At 38.6% G+C, this 26,237-nt stretch overlaps 2 long non-coding RNA genes across 3 annotated transcripts; both read right to left on the bottom strand.

Annotated features, from left to right (window-relative positions):
* Positions 1-9,452: 9,452 nt before the first annotated feature.
* On the bottom strand, positions 9,453-12,063 carry LOC111265210 (uncharacterized). The gene is made up of 2 exons (XR_002683333.2): positions 11,462-12,063; positions 9,453-11,028 (listed from the first exon to the last, which is right to left on the bottom strand). It is a non-coding gene; the product is annotated as an uncharacterized LOC111265210 (long non-coding RNA).
* A 9,580-nt stretch (positions 12,064-21,643) lies between these two features.
* On the bottom strand, positions 21,644-25,259 carry LOC111265209 (uncharacterized). Of its 2 annotated transcripts, none has more exons than XR_015312973.1 (3): positions 24,692-25,259; positions 22,099-22,329; positions 21,644-21,937 (listed from the first exon to the last, which is right to left on the bottom strand). It is a non-coding gene; the product is annotated as an uncharacterized LOC111265209 (long non-coding RNA). The 2 variants fall into 2 exon arrangements; XR_002683332.2 differs by having other exon boundaries at positions 25,031-25,259.
* Between the last annotated feature and the right edge of the window lie 978 nt (positions 25,260-26,237).

Raw genomic sequence — 26,237 nt, 5'->3', positions numbered from 1 at the left:
TACGCTATTCGAGAGGCGTCCCGCGGTCGACCCTGAAGAGAGCTACGAACACAGAGAACCATATACACACTACGTATAAACGATCGGCGCCTGTCAGCTATGGCATTTTACGATTTTTTAGGCGTCGTCCATATTCGTTTCCAACCGAGCGCGAATTTCAATGCGAGCTGGTGCATTCGGCTAGATCGTTATATCGCTAACTAATTTGAGATTTAAGGTCCTGAAGATATATGAGCATAGTTCCGATCTCTTTGGCATAGAAAACGGACCTGCGGTTAGAGCAATAGGACACGAGCTTCCAATTTCATTGCACGAAATGACTGCTACTCGTAACGGTAATCAGTTAGAATGTTCAGATGGCGTTACGGTGACAAATGGTCCACCAGTCGCTAGGAGTTCTTAGCCGTTAGCGTATCTAGTAGCAAGGTGGTGCATTTATATGCGTTGTCGTTTGGCCGAATCCAATTTACCTATATCTTAATGTGGAGTTTCTGAAGACAATGAAAAATGTAACCATGAATATAAATGAGTTTAGCACATGGAGCATATTTCAGCTCGTAGCAACCCAGTCTGGTCAGGCAATGCTGAATCGGGCTTGCAACTACCATGCTTTAGACGTTTTCGTACTCCACTTTAAGGTGTGATCAAAAGAGTCATAGAGTTGCAAAAATATATGCTTTATTTAGTTTTTCTTTTAGTGCATCTTACACGCTGAAAACAATGTCACTTTGCAAGGAACATAAGTGATATATACCAGGTGTGGTAGAGAAGCAGGTAACGTGCTTTACGTTAAAAACTAAATAGGCTCTAGTAAACTCGCTGAAAATTTCATCTGTAATTTTTATATAGATAATTGAAAACTGAATCAGCATCTACACGAATGAGCCATGTTAACAGGTCAGTACAAACAAACAATTCTACACCGTTTACGATCTTCTTCCTATACGAGCACAAATAGCCGATACGGTGACGACACCAGCGCGGAATCATAAACGTTTTTTGACATTCGCTGTTTGTATGTATTTTTTTTACACATGAATAACCGTGACGATACCTATTTTTGCTTTTGCTAAAACTATAAGTCTAGTTTTTTTGATTGCAGGCCTAATTTTTCGTTCTAATAGAAAGTTTATTGGTAAATATATGTTTATAAAATTGCTTACAAAAAAGTCTACAACGGACTTATGATTCGAAGAGAGAAATGGAGCGGTTATATGCTTTGGTGATATGCGTATCTGCCCGGATTTGGAAAGATTTTTATAACTGGTAGTGAATATGCAGCGTTTCCATATATACATATATATATATATATATATATATATGCACACATAACAGAAGAAGCAGTAGTCAACTTATCATAGATCATGTTATATATTAGCTTTGCAATGTTATATGTCTTTACATATATGTGTCTCTATATGTGTTATATATATATATATATATATGTATGTATGTTGTATTCAAAGTTGAACGGATAATATGAGCCTAAATATCAATTATAGACAATTGACAGAACGTAATAGATTAAAGAAGTTATCTTCCTTTTTCCATATTGTCATCTGCTGCTGGCAAACTACTATACAACTTCCATACGACTGTACATCTCTCTTCAATCTAATAGCCTGTTTGTATTTCTTTGAAGTGATTACATCGGTCTTAAAATGTTCGTCACTTCATAATATATGTATTTAAAAGTACAACTATATTATATAATATATTGAAACTAACTAGAATAGTCTTCAACACTAAGTACAACCGATTTAAAAAAAAAATCGAAATTTACTGAAAGAACAATACAATGCAGATGAATAGAATAGTATAATTAGATAATAAAAATGGGCTTTTTAACCATGGTAAGGGTAAATCTTTAATTAAACTTTTCAGCTTCTTTTCTGCCAATAAATTTTATATCCAATTGGTTGGAAGACTTTTTTTAAGCATCTTTATTATTTAATCGGCTTTGATCTGTTATCTAAAATTATCTAAGTTTTTTTTTAATTTGATTATTATTATTCCTTTTATAAAATGTTAAAGTTGTCGAACAAGTCGACGACTGCAGATTTGTACAGCAGGAGCTTCACTCCGGCGTATGACATTTGTATTAGCAAACGATAAATTTGAAAACAGGAGGGGTAGATAAACGTAAAACGAACCTGTACGCCGATCTAATGATAGCACTGTTAGTAATGCTGATAACCTCTTTTATCGTGATATTGAAGGGAAAAACGTTTACAAACTGGACAATGCAGGCGCCGGTTCTTAGACGTTAATTCCTATTCTAGCACAGGAGTGAATATAAGTTGCCCGTTGTAGGACATGTGGCACTTTCGAGCCCATGCAATTTGTTTGTTACCTTTATACAGATGAGCAACTATTATGACAACGAACGAAGTTTCATGTGAGCCAATACAACTTAGACTACTTAGATAACTTTCATGAAAATCGCCATTCCGCGGCCCTTAAAACTGGAACTATTTATGAAGTATTTATTTACCAATACCGCTAATCTTTCTAGGTTCAATGCAAACATTTTTATTTTTCTTTATTGATATGGTAACCGTTGAACGGTGCCGATTTGGCCCCCGAAAACGTCAGATTTACTAAAACATGCTTTCGTGAAGTCGTTCAGCAGATTCCTAAAGGAAACTCTACTATAAGCCCAGCAACATTGACGTTATGCTATTAATGCCATGGCAACTACAATGAATAATTGCTTATAGTTGTCGATTCGAAACCTGTGAATATCTCCGTCTCCATCGTAACGGACTGAAGTTAGGTGCTGCACATTTATATCACTTATAGTAAGCGTTTCTGCCCTATTTTGTCCCGGCAATACACAACAAGCATCAACATAACACTTTGAAATAAACGTTCTGCTTTTAGGACACGCATTAATGATAGATCTTTTTCTCAGAGTTTCTGGCGGCTCTGGGGTGGCGATCAGACAAGATGTTCAACAAAACAATCCCGTTAAATGGAACTGAATTAAAAGAAACAGGAGGTTTCTTGCAACGATAGTGTCTGAAACACAACGTAGCCATATCTAGGCGTGAACTGTAGATAATCACTGGTACCATCGAGCATTCGCGAATGAACTGTCATGTCAGATGGGAACAAGATCAAGTAAAGCGTGACACAGCAACTTGCCAATCGGAAATACTAATTATAGCGGGAAATTAATGTTTTTGCATTAGACACGGCGAGACGCTATCCGACTTTAATAACAAAATAGAAGGGGTGAGCTAAACATAGGATTTCTTACACGAAAATGTAATATAAGTCTATGGTTTCGAAGTACAGACTTAACTCACTTTCACGTACCTTGAAGTGTTTCGAGAACCCGTTTGTGACACTTGAGAGTGAGACTTTATTAGTAGTGAAATACTAAGTTTGAGTAACTTTTAAACTATGCGACGCTGGCAAATTAAATTTGGCTGGTAAATACTTCAGTCTTCTAACTTCGAAATGTGTGAGCGAAAATGGGTTGAGCCAGCTCCAGAAAAAATGAAGGAAAAACATACTTTAATCTTGAGTACTTTATCTTTTGGTTTTGTTCCTTGTACCTTGAAGGTCACGGCGCTGTGGGAATTTATTGAAAATATATAAAGACATGAGGCGAGAAGTTTTTAGGCGAAAATACAGTACGTGAGCCGCGCAAGCGCTTCAAGAACGAAGATAGAAGTAACGAAATTTAGCAAGGAGGTAACTAGATGCGGGAACTCGAAGAACAAAAACGTATCACCGAAATCAACGAGATTTGCTACGAAAACAGAGCTTCGAGTACAAGGGCTCCGTCTGCCAAAACTGGCGTATCACATGTAACTTGTTACAGAATTATAACCCAAATCCTGAAAAGGAGGAACTGAATAAGAATGGGTCGTTCGTGAGTTGACTTTAGGCCAGCTGAAATTGCGCGTGATGTATTCCACATGAACTTTTTATGGGAATTTTAATTAATAAAAAAAAAACCTAGAGCATACTACATGCTCTGGTTATATCTCTACCGTTAGCAGGAAAGGAACTAGAGGGGAAAATGACAACGCCCTGGAGAGAAATCGAGTTTGGTGGCAGTGCCGAGCAGATTCGATCAAGTAGGCATTTTAAGGCATCTGCGTTTATGAGATACTCGCTAAGAATGGTACACTGAATGCAGCCCCCTATCTCGAGTTCATCAAGCGACTCATTGATCGTTGGCACGATAGTTCAAAACGTACGGTCTGTTTGCTTGATAACAGCCATCTCACCACCATGCCTTTACTACTTTCCGGGTTGAGCAACTCTGCATGATTACAGGGCTTTCCGGAGTTTAAAAAGAGCAGTTGGTGGACAAACAAATTTCACTACTGATTTACTTCGAAAGGTCATAAATAGAAAAATTACATATGGAAACGCAAACAATGGGAATATAATTGCTTAGGGTCAATCCGAAAAGAAATAACTAAAAGTACCCCTATTGTATGTTCATTCTAGTCCAACTAGTGCAAAAATTATTCGACTTCAACGTTATAATAGCCTAACGCATTTGACTTACATGCCCATATTACCTTAGCCTATAGGTAATACATTAAATCAGCCTTTATTATAGGAAGTCGCATTAGTGGTTAGTCTGTGTGAGACATTTTTATTCAAGCAAAAAAAGCACAAGACTAGGTCTTTGCATGTTACTTCATTTAAATCATACATGTTGGCATATAAATAAAACATCATGTACGATGGGCGATATGGTTAATGCGTATATTAGGTAAGAAAACCTTACATATTTACAAGCGCACGGAGACCTGAAACCTAGAATAATCAATCACGCTCTTCCAGCATACGCTTCTCAATACTGTTCTTTCTAGTTATGTCCGTGCGCGAATATTTGCTAATTCTTGAGTAAAAAAGAACCTATGCATATCTAATTTTAAGACTACAGCTGACAAAAAATGGCTTCACGGCAAAGCGTAGCAGCGGTATGATTTAGACATCGGTATAATCTAATCGGTATAATAGCGAACGACCATCACAGTAATTTCTCTAGTATCTCGTACTTATATCGTAATACCTTTCAAGGCCTTAACTTACTCCAGGTTCTATAGATACACAACTCTTTTTGGACTTAAGCTACGTAACTCGCTTCCTATGCCTGATTCGGTATTCTACATCTATTCTAGTTTCGTTCTGCTTACAAAACCAGCAAGCTTATATTGAAAAATCATATCATCTGATATTCGGCGAGCACCGAATTTATCTCATTTTAAGGCATCGGCATTTCATCCATGCGTACACGTGAAAAGGACAGAAAATTTTATCAAATTTTTACTTTCTATTACCTATATACCTCCCCCAAACATAAAGTAGAATTTGAGAACTAGCTCAGTGCGCTTGTTGTCAATGTATGCAGAGTGCGGTTCTGTTCCCCTATATAGTAGATGAGGCTCGGTTATATAATATATTTGAATATTAACAGCTTGTTTCTTATGTCGCTCGAACAGCCCTTAAAGTTGTTGCCAACGTTACGCGATGTATCCGTCTCCTTCGAGAGATATGTCCGTTGAATTGACAAACGCATACGCTATGCACAACATGTTGGGTCGGCGAGAGCTCGTAAATATGTATCGAGTTTCTTACTCATAAGTATACCTTCTTTTGACTCATAGTCGTGATTCTGACAGGTTGTAACTTTGTTCTACTTAACTACCTAGAAAGTTTTATGGCCAATCAACAACTTTACTGAGCTGGAATTGACAAGCTGCTCATTCAGATACTAACGAAGAATCTCAGACGTAAACTCGCAAGAAAAGCTCGCTTATTTTTTAAATGCATTTACCTGTCCAGGAAATACAGTTCGAATATGTATAGTACAAGTCTTTCTATCGAAAGAACCTTCCCAAGATTGCTATCTATTTATTTCCGGCTATTGCGAGAAAACATCGTGCCAAGAAGCCTGGCGAGAAAGGCTATTTCTACTTACTATGATTGATTCGCTATTTTTAAACACACTCATAGCATTGCATCGGCTGAGAAACGTACTGGCTTTTGATATTATTCCGGCAGACTCCGGCTAGAAGGCTGGCACTGATGTTGACTTTTGCTTATTACAGACAGCGTGTTACAGGCCTATTAATGCAGCGACTTTTGTTTTGTTGGGCAACGACGGCACAGTTTTGTATCATACCGAAAAGCAGTTCTAAGCATTTTATATCAATGGCTGTCACACCGGTAGTAAGCATATGGTAGGGGTCGAGCTGTTTGTTGTTTACAAGCTCGTCTACAATATGGCAAAGTGCTATAACACATAAATCATTGAATAATCAAATCAATTGGACCCGTCTAGTGTTTTTGGAACCAAGTGATGTCCTGAATGCCTTTGTCACGGCACTGGACTGTTAGACCAGTTCAATTTCCGGTAGGTTTCGAAATCTTCCGCTTGTTAACCGGGCGAATGCAAGTTACTTAAGTTGCAAATGACACAACTTAAAAGCATATTCATTTCTGGGCCAAAGTTCTTGCAAATCGTAATACGGTACACCTCTCGGAACATGACATACGATTTTTCAACTTTGCGAGTAAGCCGAATAGCGTACGGCGGATTTTCAAATGCCGCTTTTTAGTACGGAATTTTTCATAAAGATCGAATAATAATTGACTGTAGAAAAAAATGAAACTTTTGCAAAAACACCTATTAGTTGGTAGTAGCATAAAGTAGCTTAATAAAAAATTACTTTGCGCATATTGACTCACTGGCCGCCATTGTTACTAAACGATAAACAATCCTCCTATACTTTAGATATATGATGAGAGACGGGTAGAACAAGAGTTATGCAGCGATCATTTACATAAAATCAAGTTTCAAAGCTTTGATTTCCGGTAACGGAACTACGTGATCAGAGTCACCTGGTTTCAAGACGGATCTACAAGATTTTTCGAGACATCCTTCAAATGCAGATATAGGAAACTATATAAAGATATTAAAATGCGTATTTAGTGTTGTGCGTTATGCAAGATATCGGCAGTGTACTCGATAGGATGTTAGAGGATTCCTTCAGTAATGAAATGTATGACGGATATTTTTACATATTTTTGATGTCTAAACGTTGCAGTTTTTCATTTATTGAGATTTTTACAATAATAGAGTTTTTTTAAGCCTTCAATGCGATTCGACAATACAGAGTGTTGGCCTAGACCTCCTTCACTCTCTAGATTACCAATAAGTGTGTTTTTTGTTTCTAAAAAGCGTAAAAATATGCAAGATATAAGGCATAGAAGACTTACGCATAAGCCTTCATGCGATAGCGTCATATCATCATCAGTACCAGGTATAGTCTACCAGACTAATGGTGTCTTTCCTATATCGTTTGAGATTGACAAAACCTTTTAGGTGACACACTAGAATTAAAGTTGATCCGTTTGCACGGCCAGCCGCAACTGCGGTTTTCAAGATGACTTCTGCCGCTGCTGATAGAACACAACGTATTCGAAAACGGCGATAAATTTTCGATTACTACTCGCAGCTTTTATTCAGTATGCAGCGTTGCTACGTTTTCAAGTTCGATGACTAGGCGTTACACAGGCTACGGGCGGTCCGAGAATGACCGTATCTGCTAGAAAAGGGAACTTTCCTCAAACAGCAGTATAAAGATCTGAAGAATAGAATTGCGTGCAAAGGCAAAATGTCCTTACTTGATTACTGACAGTGATGAACACGGACCGAAACAGTATTTATCGAGCTGCGACGAATACATCTTTCCTACTATTACGCTGCGCTACAGAAGCCAGACGTGCCTTGATAAATCTGTGACGCCGTTACAATGCAAATATCCTAACTAAAGGAACTCGGACGATTTACCTTGACATATATCTGAAATTCATTTTTTTTTTTTGTTTATTAAAAATGCAACAATAAGTACCAGCTGTGGCAATGAAACAAAGGTAATGAACTAGGGGCAGAATCGACAAAGACGATTATGCATATATTGACTGTATTTTCCTTCATTATATGAGCAACATTTTAGCTGTAGGTAAAATTTTAAAAATAGGTTTGCGTGAATTAAATAAATCTACTGCGATCAGCCTAACTAGATCAGAATATGGTCTCTAGACGATTATGGCTGTTTAGTTTAGTATGATTTCAATTGAATGATTGGATTATCATACTAATAGTAGAATTGATTGGCCAAAATCTCCAACTTTCGGTCTCCAGCTAACTAAGTAATTTGTCCGCCTCATTCAAATCCTAACTATGTCAGTGTTTTTTTTTTTGGACAATGGGCAAATACTCCGACAAAAACCTCAGTCCTAAGTTTCGTCGTTCATATAACTAACCAGCGGCGGTCGAGTACCGTCATCTACGCTAATTTCTTGAAATTATTTTCGCAACTGATTGTTATGATAATTTCCTCATTAGCAGCAATGATCTTTGTATCAGTCTGCAGGATCTTGGTTGTGACTGTATATATTTGCACAGGTTGTGTGGCATGTGGGTGTGAGTTGGTATGATTATGAAGTGGAATTGTCACTGGAAAAATCTGGAAAAGTGTCAGTCACGCTTAACAAAATTGGAACGTTCAATCGGTTTTTACGCTGTTCGTGACATGCTTCCTAAAAAGCAGTCACTTGTATCTGAGCTATCACAAGACCCAGTCAACGAAGAACGAACTGTCTGACATTGAAGACCTCAATGTTTACCACTGAGAACAGTTGCCATATAGGCAAAGAACCATAAGAAGCTGCCGTTCGCCCGAATTGTACTCGAGCCACATTTCCACGATTTTTGCCAAGTGACCGTTTAGTTACATGAAATACTTGTACTATGAAATGAGCTGCATGAAAACATGCGACGGGAACCAGATTCCAAGGTCAGGAAAACCCAAATTGACATCTACAAAGTATTAGTCTATTTAAGTAGTTACTACCTAGATTGTGAGTGCGATACCGCTCTAGGCAGTAGAGCTGCTTTGGTCGTCGTTTCAAATGAGCTGTATAGCTAAACGATTCCACAGGACGATGATCATGGACGCGTTACTCTCATCAGATCGGAGTGAATAAAACGTATTCTGTACCCCACCTGACTAGTCCTAAATAAGACAACTAAACGGATTTGCTATACTCAACGTAGGGATTTTCTTAGCGCTTACAATATACAAAAGTTGCGATATACAGTTGGTTGGCTAAGGCATTCCATAGATAACCTATACCAGGACAGTTTTGAAGGTTATATTTCCGATCAGCTATAAGGAACTTGCCTCAGAGATACGAAGGAACACAGAAAGATATATTCTAGCTCAAGGACAGATTCTGTCTGCCGGAAAGTGCCCGAGACCTGATAAATGCCTTAGAAAATGAGCGAAACGTCGGTGCCCACCGTTGATTTCCGGCCATCTATTTGGCTGACAGTGCAACTTCCTAAAGCATGCATATAGTACTTGTTGAAGCAATTTACTACTGGTCTAAATAAGCCAACGACTCAAGTATATGTATTCATACATCCATATGGAATTTATCGTTTTTTTGCACAATGTTTATAGAATACACCGCGGACTTTTAAAGAAAGCAACGTGTAAGACTTACTATATTTGCACACGTTATATCCGATGCAATGCAACCCAAATTATTAGTACTATAAACATTCCAAGTGACGTCTCTTCTTTACAGTCCTCGAAATGTAGGCTTTATTTAAGTTATCGGTATTAGAACGTGGTGACCCGTGGTTCGCTCAAAGCTCTATTTAAGTAACGAGAACTAAAAAGAAATAATCCACAAAAAACACCGTCTTATAGGAAAGCATTTTTCTAGATTAGAACACAAACTGTTTCCTTTTTGGGCAATTTACAGGATGCAATTAACTGTGCATATGGTGCTGTTTATAATTTATAGTCATGTTTTGCCCTTGTACAATGTTTATCACTTAGTGAATAATGTTAGCGTCTTCTGTTTGTTATTTTGGCAGTATTAGACCTGCTCATTCAATTCATTTGGTCATCAACTGATCAAAATCTTCTTTTTTTTTTTTTTGTTTTTTGTTTGGTAGCATCTTTTTTTTTGTTTACGAATCGTTGACACAACATGACGAGTACAAGAATTATTTAGACACGCGACTCTGATTCTATTGCTTGTCTACATAAATGAAATAGCCAGCCATCGCGTCACAAGCAGTCAACCTTGAGATAATAAGAATCAAGAACATTTTTTTACTAAAATTGCTTCATATTATTATTGTTGTTTACAAACACTTTTGAGCTGTTTAAATTGACGAAGATGCTTACGGTACTAGTCAGGTTAATTATATAGATGAGCAAAGCAAAAACATTTTGTGACCAAATTTGTGGTTTTTATTTTATTAACCAGAGATGCCTATACTAAAGTTTGCAAGAACACACAGACCTACTAAATAACAATTAGGTTTTTTTGGTTCTTCTACAGAGCTGGCTAGGAATCGTCATAGAGCTTCAGGGTTCATCATTTAAACGTTTATCCGTTCACAAGTTGTGAACTTATCACCGCTTGGCTTCATGAGCTAAGTTTGCTAGCTTTCACAGAAATATTGTTAATCCGGAATACAGCAAAACGGCTTTGCCTCGGTTAGAAGATACATTCTAGCTGCGTTGAACTCGTTATAAACACCGCGAGCCCTTCGCGTTATCAGTACTATTTTTTTTTTACAGATTAGTTGCATCCAGTTTCTCTAATTCTAGTAAAAGCTACTTGGGCTGGAAAATATGCACAAAAAACATAGCGTGTGGCGCCTAAATCTGCTTTATTCAAATATGAGCTCAGCGACATCTTTATCGAACTATTCTGTCTGGTGCAACTACCGCTCACTATTCTAGTTTTTCGTTGTCCAAACATGCGAGTAGTCTTTTTCGGAAATTCTGTTGCGTACATTACGATGGACCTCCTTAATGCTTCACGTCTGTAATAACTGAGGACTGGCTAAATATGCAGCAGGACTCCTCGGATTTGCGCTCTTTCAATTAACCCTCCAGCCATTTTAGTTTACTCTCTATTGTGCAGCTCGAGCACCTGACCATAAAAATTCCTGGATAGTTCCTGGAAGTTATAGAATGACAAGCGACGTGGGCTGTCAATTTCGGATAACCAAAAAAGTTTATCGTCTCGGGAATGTTGCTTCCGGCGCGAGCATTTTCCATAATGACAGATTTCAGGTCATATTTAGGATGACAGCTAGGACAACTACTGTTAGGCGGTAGTCCTGTTCTACTAGGAGCAAGCTTTCAATAATATCCAATAGTAAGTGGAGAGCTATCTTATAACCACAACCTTCATTCGAAACCGTTGTCTATGATAACATATTTGGTTGTACTTCTTTAGTATTGTTGCTTCATAGCCAGGGTAGGCTCGTTTAGCCTAGTAAGCTCCCAGGAGAATGCTTCCATCCAATCAAGGCCCAATATGCATTCGGTGCTACTAACATTATCAAAAAAACACAAGCGCCAGAGTTTCACTTGAGAGTCACTCTTACCTCTACGAAGGAATGGGGTCCTAAAGTTTGCCCGTTGGCCGTGCAAAATGTTGTATCAGACGCATGGTGTTGCGCTATTGGTTTAATCTCGTGAAGTCTTTTGAGAGGCATAAATGGGGCACTTGAACCGGAGTCGACCAACATTGTTACTAACGTGCCCTCGATATTGACAGTCGTATAGATGAATGAAACGTTGTTTAAGCGACTGCGCAACATTCGCTTGCAGCCTGCTAGCAATGGAAGAAAAAAAGCCCCTGACAATAACAGCAAAACGTATTGCAGAGTTTTTTTTTTCGGAAATCTTCAATTTCTTCCAGATTTTTACAATACAGAATCAGCATTCACCACGTCACCTGTTCAACTAATTGGCTGGTCCAGCACTAAGGGCACGTAACAGTGTCACAGATCTCAACTATTTACGTGTCCTTTAAGACGCGGTTACATGCAACTTTCTGCGCTGGTAGTTACAGATTAGTTCCGTCGCTCTGTTATATTTAAGAGCGAACACTTTTTTTGTTTCTTCGCGATCTGGATGCTGCGATGTGCGCTTCCGAATCAACTCATTCGTGGAAATTCTGATCGGCGCATTTTGTATGCGGTACCTGACTTTCTCCTTGGTATGACGTTTTATATTGTGCATCTGGTACGTATACGTAATCTTTGAATATTCGATACATGACACCATGAACAAAGAACGGCCCGGTCGGATTGTAGAAACATGTTTCTTAGTATAAAACCAGATTTCAACACCATTAATAACATAACAATGGCTACCATTCGTCTAGACGTAAATCAAGCTTTTTTTTTTTTGTTTTTTCTTTATTTTTCTCAGCGAGGAACCACAGACATTTCAAAGACAGCTAACAACGTGCCTGTGAAAACATTGTACCCTACGCAATCGTGGCATTCCCGCCGCTTGATGACGTCAGACAAAACGAAACATCGAAATAGCAAAGCATACCGAACTTGTAACCAGTGCGAAAGTTTTTAAAGATTCGCGCCTCTCAGCGCCTCTATTTAAGCAGTTTATCACTTCTTTAAAGATGCGTTTCATGTCTAAAGTGTATATGTATTATGACTATTGATCTCCAAACGAATAGAACGAGAAAAAGCTAGAGTCGTTACGCGCATTAAGACGCATTTTTCTGAATACTGTTTGCCCATTTGTGCAATTCAGGCTAATTGGTATTATAATAGCTTTGAAGAATTAAAAAGAAAAACGTCGTTATTATTATTGTTTTCAAACAAAATGTCCGTTATTCCAAACAACGTACAGACTTGCCAATTTCCTCATCTACTACACAATGGTTTCTATTAGTTACATTCATAACGCTAGTATGGAGCTATATAACAAAGGCAGCGTATTGAATTAATACATCCGCCTTAATCATTTTTCGAATGTATGACGGCCGTGTAAGAATAGGTCTAAACGCCACCAGCTTGCTGATCCTCATTATACGCACACGATATCTAGTGAATGCCGTATGGCGTACTTTACGAATATCAAAGTCAGTTTTTGATGACAAAAGTCCTTCCTTTCTTTGCGCTTACTTCACGATCCACCTTTATATAGTATTAATAATTTAGCGGTAGGCGTCTGAATGATATCGCTGCAGAAGGCAATCGAATTCATCGAGATAAAGACACTGTTTTTACTAAGCAATCTATCGCCTAATAAAGTTAACAATGAAACTGTTATGGCACCGTTTGCTTCTGATTCATCAGATCGCATTTGAACGATAGTCTAACATATACCGACTTGCTATACTAGCCCAGTAGCTGACGCTGGCATATCACAGGTACGCAAATTGCGTAGCAGGACCGTTTAACGAAAATCGTGCAGCGTCTTGCTTGGTCACGTCCTGCTACGTGTTCACAACATTTGACTCTTGCTCGGCAGTTTAATCTCGTAGCCAACCAGTTACGACAGAAGGAGAATGAAACTGCCAAATTCTCATTATAATTGTGTTTTATCGAATTTCGAAAACAGCCTTAGTAGGCAAACGTTTGGTGTGCAATTATGCTGATCTAGGCTACTGTCAGTGGACGGGCAGCGTGTTCTGGGTGGCTATTAGGTACCTCGCGGGATCCATCGTCATAATAGCCATCAACAAGAAGCATGTAGCCATTGCTTTCGGGTCTTAGCATAGGCGGATAATACCCAAAATATTTTATGACTACAAAGGAAAGGAGGCCGTTGAATAAAAAGGCTAGCAACTATAGACGGACTGCTCATATTGTTGCTTTGCCATTTCATAGGTCGATTGCAGAAGCCCCAGACATAAGACCTACCCCGGCGGGTAGTCGTCGGGGCTGCATGGAACAGGTAATCCCAAGGATCTTTGAGGACACCAAGAAGATAAACGAGCGTAAGCCAACAAAAAGTGACCTTAGCAAATTTTCTATTTAAAAAAAAGGCAATCATTCCAAGCTAGGTTTCACTTTCGTGCTGATCCCTCTTCCTCTGTGTAAATTTCTATTTCGGCTAGCTCGCGGAGGAACTATCGCGTCTCGTATGGCACGTAGTTTTATCCTGCTGAACATCCTGCTTCCAACAAAATGTCAGAACTCATGTTTTAGGAATCTAATGTGGGTCACACGGGGCTCTTCAAATTACCCTTGAGACGGTCATGGTTAGTGGGTTGATGACAACGTTTTGAACCATGAACGGTTGCTTAAGGAAGGCTTTTATACATACTACACACCTGGCGGCCGTAAACTGCTCCACTGTGGAAACAGACATTAGACTTTAAACATTCTGTTGCTGGCGGCTTCTTCAATAAACCCGTCCCGAGGTTGCCAGTTGAGACACCTTCATGGAGAATATTCAGACACGCTGTACTCTTTTTCATAACAGCGACGTCTTCCACTCTCCTGTTGAGGCTGATTCTATAGGTAGGGCTTTAGCTTGAAATGTAATTAAATATATGGGTTTATTGCAGGAAGAAAAGCTCTGTGACGTAATTCTAGTTTAGCTGCTTTGTTTTAGTACTAGCAATACGATTCTATTCGACAAGACACTTCTGAGGCCATAAATAATAAATACTATTCACTGATTTTGGGAAAAAGGTCACAAAGAAATGTTTACAATTTACAGTGAAAAGTTTGCGCTTAAGGAGAGCATTACGTTGTTTATATGATAACGCATTTATGGCCATACAAGGAAAGACACTACCAATCTCTAGCATTCGACTGTATTCTCAGGCTGGCTCTATCGGTTTGATCAGTTAACCAAACGATATTAGCACGATCAATACATATGAGCTTTTACAATTTCAATTATCATATTATCTAATACTTGCAATCTTAACATTTTCCTGTCTGCGCTCCACGATCAAGCGGCGTATCTACAAGTTCTTAGAATAATTCGAATGTTCGAATTGTGCGAATTTGTCAAGACAAATCTCCCAGGCGACAACTGACCATCTTGAATTGTCTTCCAGTTTCGCAGCCTACCAACGCGCCTGAACGGACAAGGGAATCTTTAGTAGCAAATATACTACATATATCTGAATACTATGAATATACATTTGTATGAGCAGCCTTCTGTTTACTGCAGGATGCAACACCCATTTTTTAACTTTGTACAGACGAAAATTTTCATAGTTAGGCAGTACTTGGCAGTTAAGATACCGCTCTGACTGTAGCTCCTCAGTTCGCTCCCAATCGTTAAGTGGTACGAGTGCACTAGTAAGCTGAATCGTTAGATCACTAATTCTCCGAGACAAATTGTCAAATTGTAGGGGGTGAAGCTCTACAACCTGAAATTCAATCAATGACACAGCAAAGTTAGGTCAATGATCTTTCTTTTTGACAATTTATTCCTTTTCAAAAAATCTCTGTGGAAGACATGCCATTAATCTACTCGATCTCACGAGGTGGGGTTATGTGGACCAGGGGCGGGGCTATATGAATCACTAACGACCACGTGTAAAGGATTCAACAGAGTAGAAAAGAAAATGCCCCTCTTCCAAGAAAGGAATGAGATCATAGCTAGACAAAGCGATGCTTTATAATTATTTAGAGTTTAGTCAATCAAATTAGGGATTACGATTCATCTGCCACGGACTTACATGAGGTTTCGCTGCTCAGTGCGAAGCCAGGCTTTGAAGAACCCAAGCACTGACACATTCATCACCCGTGTTTCGTTCGGGAAATAAGGAGGTACTGTTACTTCTTTCCAAATGTACACATTTTTCACAGCTATTGTGGTTATCCTTAATTTGGTCTAAATAATCGTTTATAGTAAATTCTGATCTATGGTAGTGGTTATGTGCGATACGATACATATACTCAGCTTAACATACATACATGAAGCTGAGTTTTACTCTGAAACCATTTAGTACTCCCAAAATCTCTAAAATGAGCATTGACGACACCCGGCTCTATAAAAAAAAAAAAAAAAAAAAAATGGAAATCCATGGGTCGATTTAGACCCTAGGGGATTTTTAAGCCATTTTATCCTGTTCGGTAAAACATGCAGAAATATAGCATGGGATGACGCTTAGTGAATGTCGTGTACCAGTAGATATCAGTCTAAAACTTTTTTCCTTTCCTTCTATTCAAGTCAATATTAAGAGCGGTACGATGTTTTATTATATATGGATAGGAGAACCGTGTGTACTTACTCTTAGAATGTAGGTTTCTCAAAAGCATTGTGAAATGGAACCTTTTTCAAAGAAATATTGGACACATTTGGACCGATAGTCTTATTGTGTATTGATTAGATCCGGTTTCCATATGTAGCAATTTAAATTGATACCATATCATTTCCCTTGACACGTTGGTGCGCTTTTCCGTGATCCCAACATTGTTTTAATACACCTTGTACATACATCATTTCTTTATAGAGTAGCTTTAACAGAATGTTCTGTACAGAATGATTAGGTAAGCTTTCATTTCAAGCTGTTAGGCACGTTACGTATATAGCTACGTATATCCAATAAACAGACACCTATCAATGCGTAAAATCGCTAGGCAACGACGCGCGAAGAAAAGAGCTTTTTCAAAGATTTCAAGCTGGCAAAAAAAAATGTATATTTCATTTTTTTTTTTTTGAACCTAAATAAATTCGCACGAAATTGAAGATCCTCAAATAATTTGAACATGGCCCAATATAAATATTCGATGTCGCTCTCGCAGGCGTTATAATAATAGATCGCGTAGCCGTCACGCGATGTTTTCGTTATACAGCCCACACGATACAAAATTCAATTTAAAGAAAACATATTAAAAAAAAAAAACAAGCGCCAACTACTTGTCAAATTTACTTCAGATGATGTCCATTTAGTCTAATTTAAACGCGGCCATACATTTGATAATTGCATCTTGAAGTATAATTTAACCATTATCGTACCCGTAAAGCTGAGCTGTTTAATGAAGTTGTCGATCCTTACCTTATAATTACAATAGTATTACCAGCAAACTATGTATCATCAAATTGCCTACCCACTACGGTTACTATAGGCAACATGTAACGTTGCAGACTAAGACAGTTCCCACAAGTTAGAGTAGGTCACACACTATTAACACTAGAATGTGTATATCTTAACGTGTTGATTCATTTCTCCATCAGAGAGGAACGTATGTCCTTAATTTTTCTACTATGAACCTAATTCGATTTAACCTGCTTACCTATTAATGCTTGTACTTACGTAATTCTCTAAAAAAAAAAAATGGATGCTTTTATTAGGTATCCATTTAGTGTTTGTCTTACTAAAATCATCGGACAATAACCAGATACAAGTATGACTATCAAATTTTATCATTACATTTAAGTACTTCTCTAATTTTATGCAATTACTATTAAAAGTGAGCCACTTACTTTAATCGATACAGAAGAATATAAGCATATCAAGAGATATCCCTGCAAGTATGATCTTCTGTCGACAAGCTTCTCTTGTCTTGCTAAGCAACGAAGCCTCAGTCCTTACAAAAAAGGTGCGGCCTTTAGTTAAGGTCAGCCGCAATAGATTTTTAGGTTGCATAACAGCCAACCGCAGTGATATACTGGACGTTGGGCGGGAGCAAGGGTTACGTTAAAAATTACACAGACTAGAATATCCTACTACTTAGAATCGTCTTTAGCTTGCTTCGATTTTCCATTTTTCATTTCTCCGGAAACCATGAATATTTCTTTGCAGAATCAGATTCTAACTGTAGTATATTAGCTTTCTATTCGACCTGTGCCGTAAATAAAGACGCGATAAACCTTAAGTCTTCTAAATGTCCGATGCACTTCCCGAAAGCCGCGTCTTGCAAAACGGACAAACTTATTGTTTGAAGAACGGTACCGTCGGCGGAAAGGCGATCGGACGTCACGGCTAAGCAATTGATGTGACTATTTTCACGTCAAGTTTCTTCATCCGGTCGCGATCAAATAAAGCAGAGAAGTGAGCCTCCTCAATAACAGAATACAGTCGAAGTAGGTTTGTGTTACTGGCCGGAGTAAGATATGAGCTCTCTACCCTTATTGGTTCTATATGTCATCTCAGACTTGTGATGTGTCGCTCGGCGGCCGCGTATGAGCGCAGAGTCAGTTGTTTATGAAATGAAATAATAATAAGCGTCGCGATGCTGACCCAAGCGCGACATTTTCTCTACACGAAAAGCCGAAAACAGCCCAGAGGCAGTCATTTCTGTTTCTGTACTTCACTACGATGAATTTCTACGCAACGTTCTTTGACGACTGTCATTCAACCACACATGCAGGTAATAGCAGAGATATAGCGCATGACTAAATTGATCCCTGTTTTGTCCGGCTGGCTGATATCGCATTGAGTTAACCATTGTGGATCGAACAATATGCTTGAAATATGGCAGTGTAAAAATGTAATCATAGGTAAATCGACATAGCGCGCCCACGAAAGATACATCCATCAACCACTGTGAGATTTCAGCCTTGCCAAAAGCTCGCTTTCAAATATTTAATAAATTAAATAAAGCTCAAGCGCACATTTAATCTATCGCCAAATTTTGTAAAATAATACTAGTTCAGCAGCCGTTATTATATGCTATAATATTAAGGAATTGTACTTATTTTATTTTACCCTTCATTGACCGTTTTATTATGTACATTTCGGTACACAACTCAACTGCATATCACTTATGACAAACGTTTTAATCAAACTTATTCATTTCATCATTATTTTTTTTCTTGAATATACATCTGGTCTGCGTGTATCGGTCAAGGGCCTTAGCTTGCAAACGCAAATCTAGGTATAACCGTAGTTTTCCTGCTCCGTAGTCTTTGAAATCTTGACGTAATACTTTTTTTTTATTTACTCAAATCTGTATTCTTTTCCCTCCGTTGATTTTCAATCTAGAGACTCGGCCTGTCTTTGACCTACGCTGGCTTTGTTGATCGCGCACAGATCGCCACAGATCTTGTTACCGTAGCCCTTCGTTGCATCTACATAAGTCTAAAGCCCACAATTCTAGCCACTTGCCAAGAAAGAAAATTAGACCAAAAAAAGGCTATTCAGAAGTGCAGGCGCCTGTTATGTTTGGCTTCATAATAAAATAATCATCTCCTACGTAGGAACACGTTTTTTACCTTTTAATAACTAGCTTCCTAGTAATATTATGTACGTGTGTAGAGGAGCCAGAAGTATTCGCCATATTTCGGATCATTTTGTGCTTACGAAGGATTTCGTGCTACCGTATAAGGACGACAAACGTTAAAGCGTCTTAACACGCGCGCATGACGTTGAGCGCGTCACACTGAGGATTACTAGCTATCTGTCCGTGTCCGACTATGCGATCTAATTTTATTATAGATGCCGCGCATGCGCGTATTTACAGCTCCTGCAGTATACTACTATCTTGATACCAAGGCGTTGGTCCATTGCAGACGAACTTGTCTTCAATTATCTGTTATTATTATATGTCGATACTTAACTAAATAATGAAATCTCTATTCGCTTACGAAATCAGCAATATAAAATCTGAAATAGCAGTTTGGCCGACTCCAGCGTTAAATCTACTGGCGTCTTTAAACTCATTTGACGCAAACGCTTGTTAAAAAGAATTTAATAGTTTCCTTCACCCGTACGTTATTACCGTTTATGACGCACACCTCAATGGCTAGCCGTTAATAATAAAGCTTTGAGAAACACTTCATCCTTACGCTGGTTTTAGCAAATTCCATGTTTCCTGAATGGACTTACTATAGCTTGGCCTCTTTGAATGCCACTTTTCATTAAAATGAAATGAATCTTAACAATGTTACCGAGTGCAACGTTAACGGAACTCTCTGTCTCACTCGTCTGTATTCTCTCGGTAAACTATGTATTTATACTGGTGATATCCGGATGTCTTCTTGACCATACGTACCATGTTTGAGCTGGTTGTTCCAGCGCTTTTACCTGCTGCCACTTCTCTTATACACTATTGTTCCATACGGTTTAAATATTATAAATGTTCATAGTAGCTATGTTAGTTATAACTACTTAATGAACTAAATGATATATATAGATGATGTTCTATATAGTACATCAAACGTTTGTTTTAGAGCTCGTATAACAGTTACATCGTTATTATATTCCACTGAGACGTTGGGCGTCGGCCAGCTTACACGATATAACAACTATTTTTCTGCTGTGATTATTGGACGAATTTTCTTTTTGTCAGTTATACTTATCTTACTGTATGTTAGTTTGGCGTATCCAGATTAATAACCTGCTCATCGGTGTCCAAAGTTTCAAGTGCAGCGCAACGTTTTTTACCACAGCGTAAGTAGATGTCCTTCCGACCACTATCTGATATCGTTAGCAAAGGCTTCTTGAATCAGATTTCGGAATCAGTTTGGATACAATCGGGGTAGTTCGATTTGGCATGCCAGCTCACATTGCCGTTCGCAGGATAAAAAGACGTTACTGAAAATATAGATCAAGTTCCTGCAAACTGTTACGTACACTTGCGGACAATCGACGCTTGTATAGAGTTCACTGCCGCTCCAACATCGTCGTCTAGAAACAGCGCATGTAGAGTATATTGTGTACTGGTGGAAAAAGCTACAACTGACTGAAAAAACCGAAGTTACTGATGGAAACTCCGATAACGGTGTACAGCAAGCGACAAGTGACAAGTAGACAAACATGGTTTGTTTTAAGCGAAAATTATATTGCTGTAGTGGCAATTAGGGGGGTAAAGTCATTGTTTCGAGAGGCATACAGCCGCCGACTAAGCCAAGTTGTTTATTTGACAGTAGACAATTTTGCTTGTAGTGCAATGTGCGATTTATGATCTTACCAAGCACCCTGAAGTACGACGTTTTGCGCTTGTCGTTTATGCTTAATCTGTTCAAATTCAAAATATCTAATACGAACCGGAACTTCGGTTTCGTTATTTCTTATAATGGGAAAGCCCAAAAAGGAAAGATTAAGTTCGTAGATTCAGAAAACTGACCAGTGCTTATATGGGCCTCAATGAACCTAAGTTAACTTGAGAATTCACTTAAGTAGCGTACATTTAGCACCTTTATACGGTACCTGATGGTAATAAGAGACTCGTCACGAGAAAAAGGTTATAGCAGCTAAGCATCCCGAGGCCCTCATAATAGCTTCGTGCGTAATATATTTGCCTAATAATATTAGGGAAACGTTTTAGCCCGGGCATAGACGGACTCCGTTTCGTATTGAAAGTCTGCGATCTGGTTCCTAGTGGTGACACCGGACGTAAACACGAAACATAGAGACTCGAGATTATATACCCGTGACCTCATCGGCCACCGTCGCCTTTTTCAGCCATCTGCCGCGTGTTTTTTTTTATTATGTAATAACTCGTAGGATTACTAAAAATATACGTTTTTATATATTATGCTGCTACGAGAAAATCCGGTGATTTTCGGAATTGAACTACTTTTGAACTAATCGAGCTAGAATGATGATTTTCTAATAGGCTTTAGAAATACTCTCCTTTATTTTTTTACACATTTGTTCCAGCGTTCTGTCAGCTTTTAGACAGCCATATACCTATCGTTCGTTTTCTCATGTTTAATTTCTTTATCTATGGCTTCTCGAATTGAATCGATAGTGGAGAATACTTGCTTTGTTTACAGCATGGAACGCCCCACAATTACAAGGACCCAGATGTGGAGAATAAACGGACTGGAGCCAATGGTGGATATTATTTTGCTCAACCCAGAAAATAATTGAGACATGGCGATGAGCTCTAGCATTGTCATCAGGTAACCAGAGTGCTTAGTTTTAATCGATCGTTTCGTGAATCTTTTGAGTAACTCTAGGTAGCGCACTGCGTTCACTATTTTATTTTCGGACTATATTATAGAGTACCAGATATCCCTGATATCGACCGTAAATCCCACAACTAGCTTAAGTCCAAACCTACCGTCGAACTCGATTTCTCTTTAAAACGACGCCATTCTTTCGTCTAGTCCCCTTCCGGCTGTAGATGTCAAATCATACCTTGTCTATGGCGACCGCATGTCGCAGACGAGTTTTCTGATGACCGTACCTGGAATATACCACACGCGTTTCTACTTGATCTAGGAGCAATTAGCACCGGAAAAAATAGCAATTTTTCCTCAATTTTTGTATTTTCAGTATTTGCGTTATAATTCTAAAATACGTTACATATGAAATGAAAGTTCCGGCTGATCAAGACCTTGGACTCACCCTTGGAAGTTCTTCTCTCGTAAAAAATGAGGCATTGCTCGTTTGCGGCAGTGCCTCATTGTCCTTTGGATTGTGACACTTGGTCAGCTTTTCGCTGACCCTCAACACTCCCATCTTTCACCGTTTTTCAAACTTCACACGATTCACGTACTATGTTTTTGTTTAAAACCTTCTCGCCTAGTGTCTTCACTAACTTTAATGGATTTCCGAAGTACTGTGGCCTTCAAGAACCTGAAATTAGGAAAAATCATTTCTCCTGAAGCGAACCTAGCCTGTGTTCGCTCACAGGTTTTTTTCAAGGACTGGAGTATTTAAGAGACAAACAAAGTTATTCGACCTTAAGCTCCGCCGGATTCGCTTCTAACAGCCTAATATTATTCACAAACTTATAATACTATATATAACAATTGCGTGGCGTATTCGTGTTTCGCATCGCACCTAATGGAAAAAAACTATACAGGGTTGATGTAAGTACAGTTAAGCATATTACATTCTATTAAACATACGGATAATTTCAGAGGATCATAACAAGAAATGCTTTAGAGATGAATGCTGAACGTGCAGTAGAAATAGCTTTATATATATAATTTTTTATAAAAATAAATTACGAATGAGAAACAGCACCGTAGCTGATTGACGTCATTAGCTCGGTAATATATAAAAAATACAACTTGAGCGGATATGACATTGGGCACATAATGTTTAGTAAAAGATCTTCCATGTTTGATCATTCTTGAATTTTGCTTTTGTGTAATCCTAACCTATTCATTCTTCCATTTCACGTGGACAGAAGCCTATTTGTAACGTAGCAGGGCCAAAGAGTAATCGCAGACCAGATGCAACGATTAGCGAATTTCAATAGGTACGATCTCTATAACCTTAACAGTATATATATTTATTGTACGTTTATAATTCACGCAATATTGCTTGGTTTCACGGTCTAATTTTAATGTGTAAGGAGTAGATACCTGAATGGAAACACAGGCGTTCGCATACCAAACAAAGCGATTTTATTAAAAAGCTACTTGTAATTATTATTCCTCGCAATACCAACGTCCTCTGTTTGTCAGCGTACAAAAATTGTTGAAGAATTGGTCAGTCTCACGTGAGCTTCGCCAGATTTTAATTATAACAATATCGAAGTAGCTTCACTAGACGGCCAGCACTGTCTGATAGGTTTTGCATGATTGTAGAGGTTGCCCTTAAACAATACTACGTAGGCTCTAGTAATACATAGTCTGATACGCTTCATGGTTGAGACATCTAGCTTCGAGCGATTCACATAGGCCGTATTACGAAATATAATTCGTAAACCTTTTGTTCAGGTCATATTTGCTTCTCAGCAAACTCGCCAACTTAACTATCCACCGTATAAGAATGCCCATACTCAAGATTTGACTACCGTCTTTGGAACGTGGGAATTTTGCACAGACTTTTCAAAAAGTTGGTTGACCGAGTGGACACAAATCGTTCACTCGAACCTCTCTAAGTTCTTTCACGGGCTTCAGACTTGCAAATTTCCTCCACCTGTTCTGGTCGAATGATGATGAATCTAGTTTAATTTGATACGCATAAATTCACACTTTGTTTAACACACTAAAGACTAGTATTCTGCCATCTGTCTGTACAATTCGTTTGTAGAAATATAGAACTCTATGCGGAAAAAGCATCTATCCAATCAGCGCCGAACACTGGGGTGGAGTTCAGGTCATCGGTGAGGTACAAGTTAAGCAACTTCGTAGTTTCGAGCACCGTAACTTTCGCTTTGGCGAATGTGCCGCGCATCGCTATATTGTTATAGAAAATTCTAAACTTAACGTCGCTGTCGTGGTGTAGGTGGAAGTTCGGCTTCATTTCTCGAAATTTGTCTAATGGCAGAGTTGAAACTATTGCATAGGGATCAAGAACCATCTTAACTTTTGTACCTTCAATATCTATTGTCACATACGTAGGATCAGTGATCTGTGGCTGAGCATTTGTAAAGTACAGTACAATGCAGAGTTTCCATAGGACTGCAACAGCTACAGTCATGGTAATTATCGATAGCACCAGCTGGCGTCGACTCTGCAAAACGATCTTGGTTTTTCTAAGTAATTTATTGATAGGCATCCGATCGATCACTGGCTGATTCGTCGATCAGGGGAAGCTCTTTTCAACTAGACTTTTTTCCACTAAATGATGCCTTGCCACTTAGATGCACCATTTCGTTGGTGCCAGCGGCCGCCGACTCTATGTACTTTGAACCGCTCAAATTCCACCTAATTGCTCAAGCGTTCTCCTATCGTATCTCAGTGTATTTATGAGCAATTTGAGACGACGATTCGATACCAATAATTTGCCTAGAACCTCATGTGAACATTACGATACCCTATGCATTTCATAATACATACATGGCTTATATTAACCTGCTAGAACTCTTTCAAAAAATATCATAACGCGCGTGATGCGATTATATCTCTCTAGTGTGTACTAAAAATCTACAACGGGCGCTTACGAACGAATCGTATAAGCTATATTTGTGTATCTTAGTTTTATTTTTTTTTTTATAATACTTGATAATATGTTAGGCTTGAGCTTTGTTGATTAGACAAACCTTTTCTTGTTAACAAGCAAACCAGTTATGCTGTTATGGTAGTCGCGGGACCTTGCCAATATTCCCGACTAGATCGAATCTTTGAGACACATTCTATAGGCTTTATCTATTCCAGCAAGTCTTGTACATTAATGGCTGCCTTTAGTTTCGATCGATACCTTGAAGGCATCACGACACGCTAATGAAAGGTTGATATGTTCTCGTTGGTGTGACCATGGTAGCTCGTTAATGTTCTTTATCTTTAAATGACCTTGTGAATGTTAAACGAAGGGTGAACATTTGGTGACCGAAGGACACGAACGAATAAAAAGTACACGTTTTTAACGTGGTACACATTACCATATGGTGCCGATGCTGGGGCAGGCAGGCAGGTAAATATTATCATCATATCCTAAAAAAGCACCATACACATATAAAAGGTACACAACGTTTTTAAGTACAATAGACATAAACAGCTCGTTCACTTCAAGAAATCATTTGCTGCAAGCCGTGTTTTGTTATGGCTCTGTTAAACGGCTGTTGGCTGACTAGTCCCCTGGCCACGTTAACCATTTTGGAAGGTTCACTTGTTTCCATTGGCATTTCAGGCGGACGAACTAAAGGCCTGTTACGCCTAGTAGGATTTAAAAGATACTTAGGGAGCTTCCAGATGAGGCGTCTATCGCTAGTTTCAGCAGGTACACACACCACTGGCATGCTTCCAAATTGGCGTGACCCTTCGTATCTGCTCCCACATACTGATAGCACTGCCAAGAATCAAAAGCGCAGTTTATGTAGCAAAAAACTGTTGCATTTTTTTGGAGGACAAGAAGTTGTCTAGACATCACAAAATTGATCACTATGCCAAGTTTACTTGCTGAGAAAAAAGACATTTTGCTGCGAGGGCGTGAAATTGAAATTCTATAAAATGAGTTCGAATTTTAACCGAAAAGTTTGGACGCGTGCAGTAGTTATGCAGTTTTCCCTTATTTTTTTTGAAAGCTAATGAAGTCGCTGAGACCAGCTAAGATTAAGTACCACATTTTGCGGGACCGAACTATCGTAGCGGTTATTATCCACAGCAAAAAGAACTAGTTCCAAGCGATGACCGGCCGGCAGGGTCCGAGGCGTAAGACGAACTTAGGAAACTCGTTTAGCATATACAAATTAGTGCGATCTTGTGCTTCCTTAGAAAAAAAAATTAATAAAAAATTAATATTATTACTATTTATTGGAACTTAAGCTTGTTTTCGAAAGATAGAACATTCACTTTTGTGTGGCATTTTGCTCGTATAGTTACAGAATGAAGATTTTTGAGCAGATCCAGATTAATGATATGTTAACTACTTTCTGAAACGTGAAATGCCCAAATAGCTTGAACAAGTATCGAATAATGCTGTACATACACGACTGACCCACCGAAAGGTATGATCTCAGATATTTCCACATCAACGATATGATAAAAACTTGCTGAGAACCTTAGATAGAGTATGAACGGGTACATTAAGTTTTCCTTTTACTTAACTTTATACTGTTCGCTGGTAAACAGTAGAACTTTAAACTGTAC

This window comes from Varroa jacobsoni, unplaced genomic scaffold, assembly GCF_002532875.2.
Source record: "Varroa jacobsoni isolate VJ856 unplaced genomic scaffold, vjacob_1.0 scaffold_944, whole genome shotgun sequence".
NCBI lineage: Eukaryota > Metazoa > Arthropoda > Arachnida > Mesostigmata > Varroidae > Varroa > Varroa jacobsoni.
Note: the sequence above shows the minus strand (reverse complement) of the source record. Positions and strands in the feature narration are given on the sequence as shown.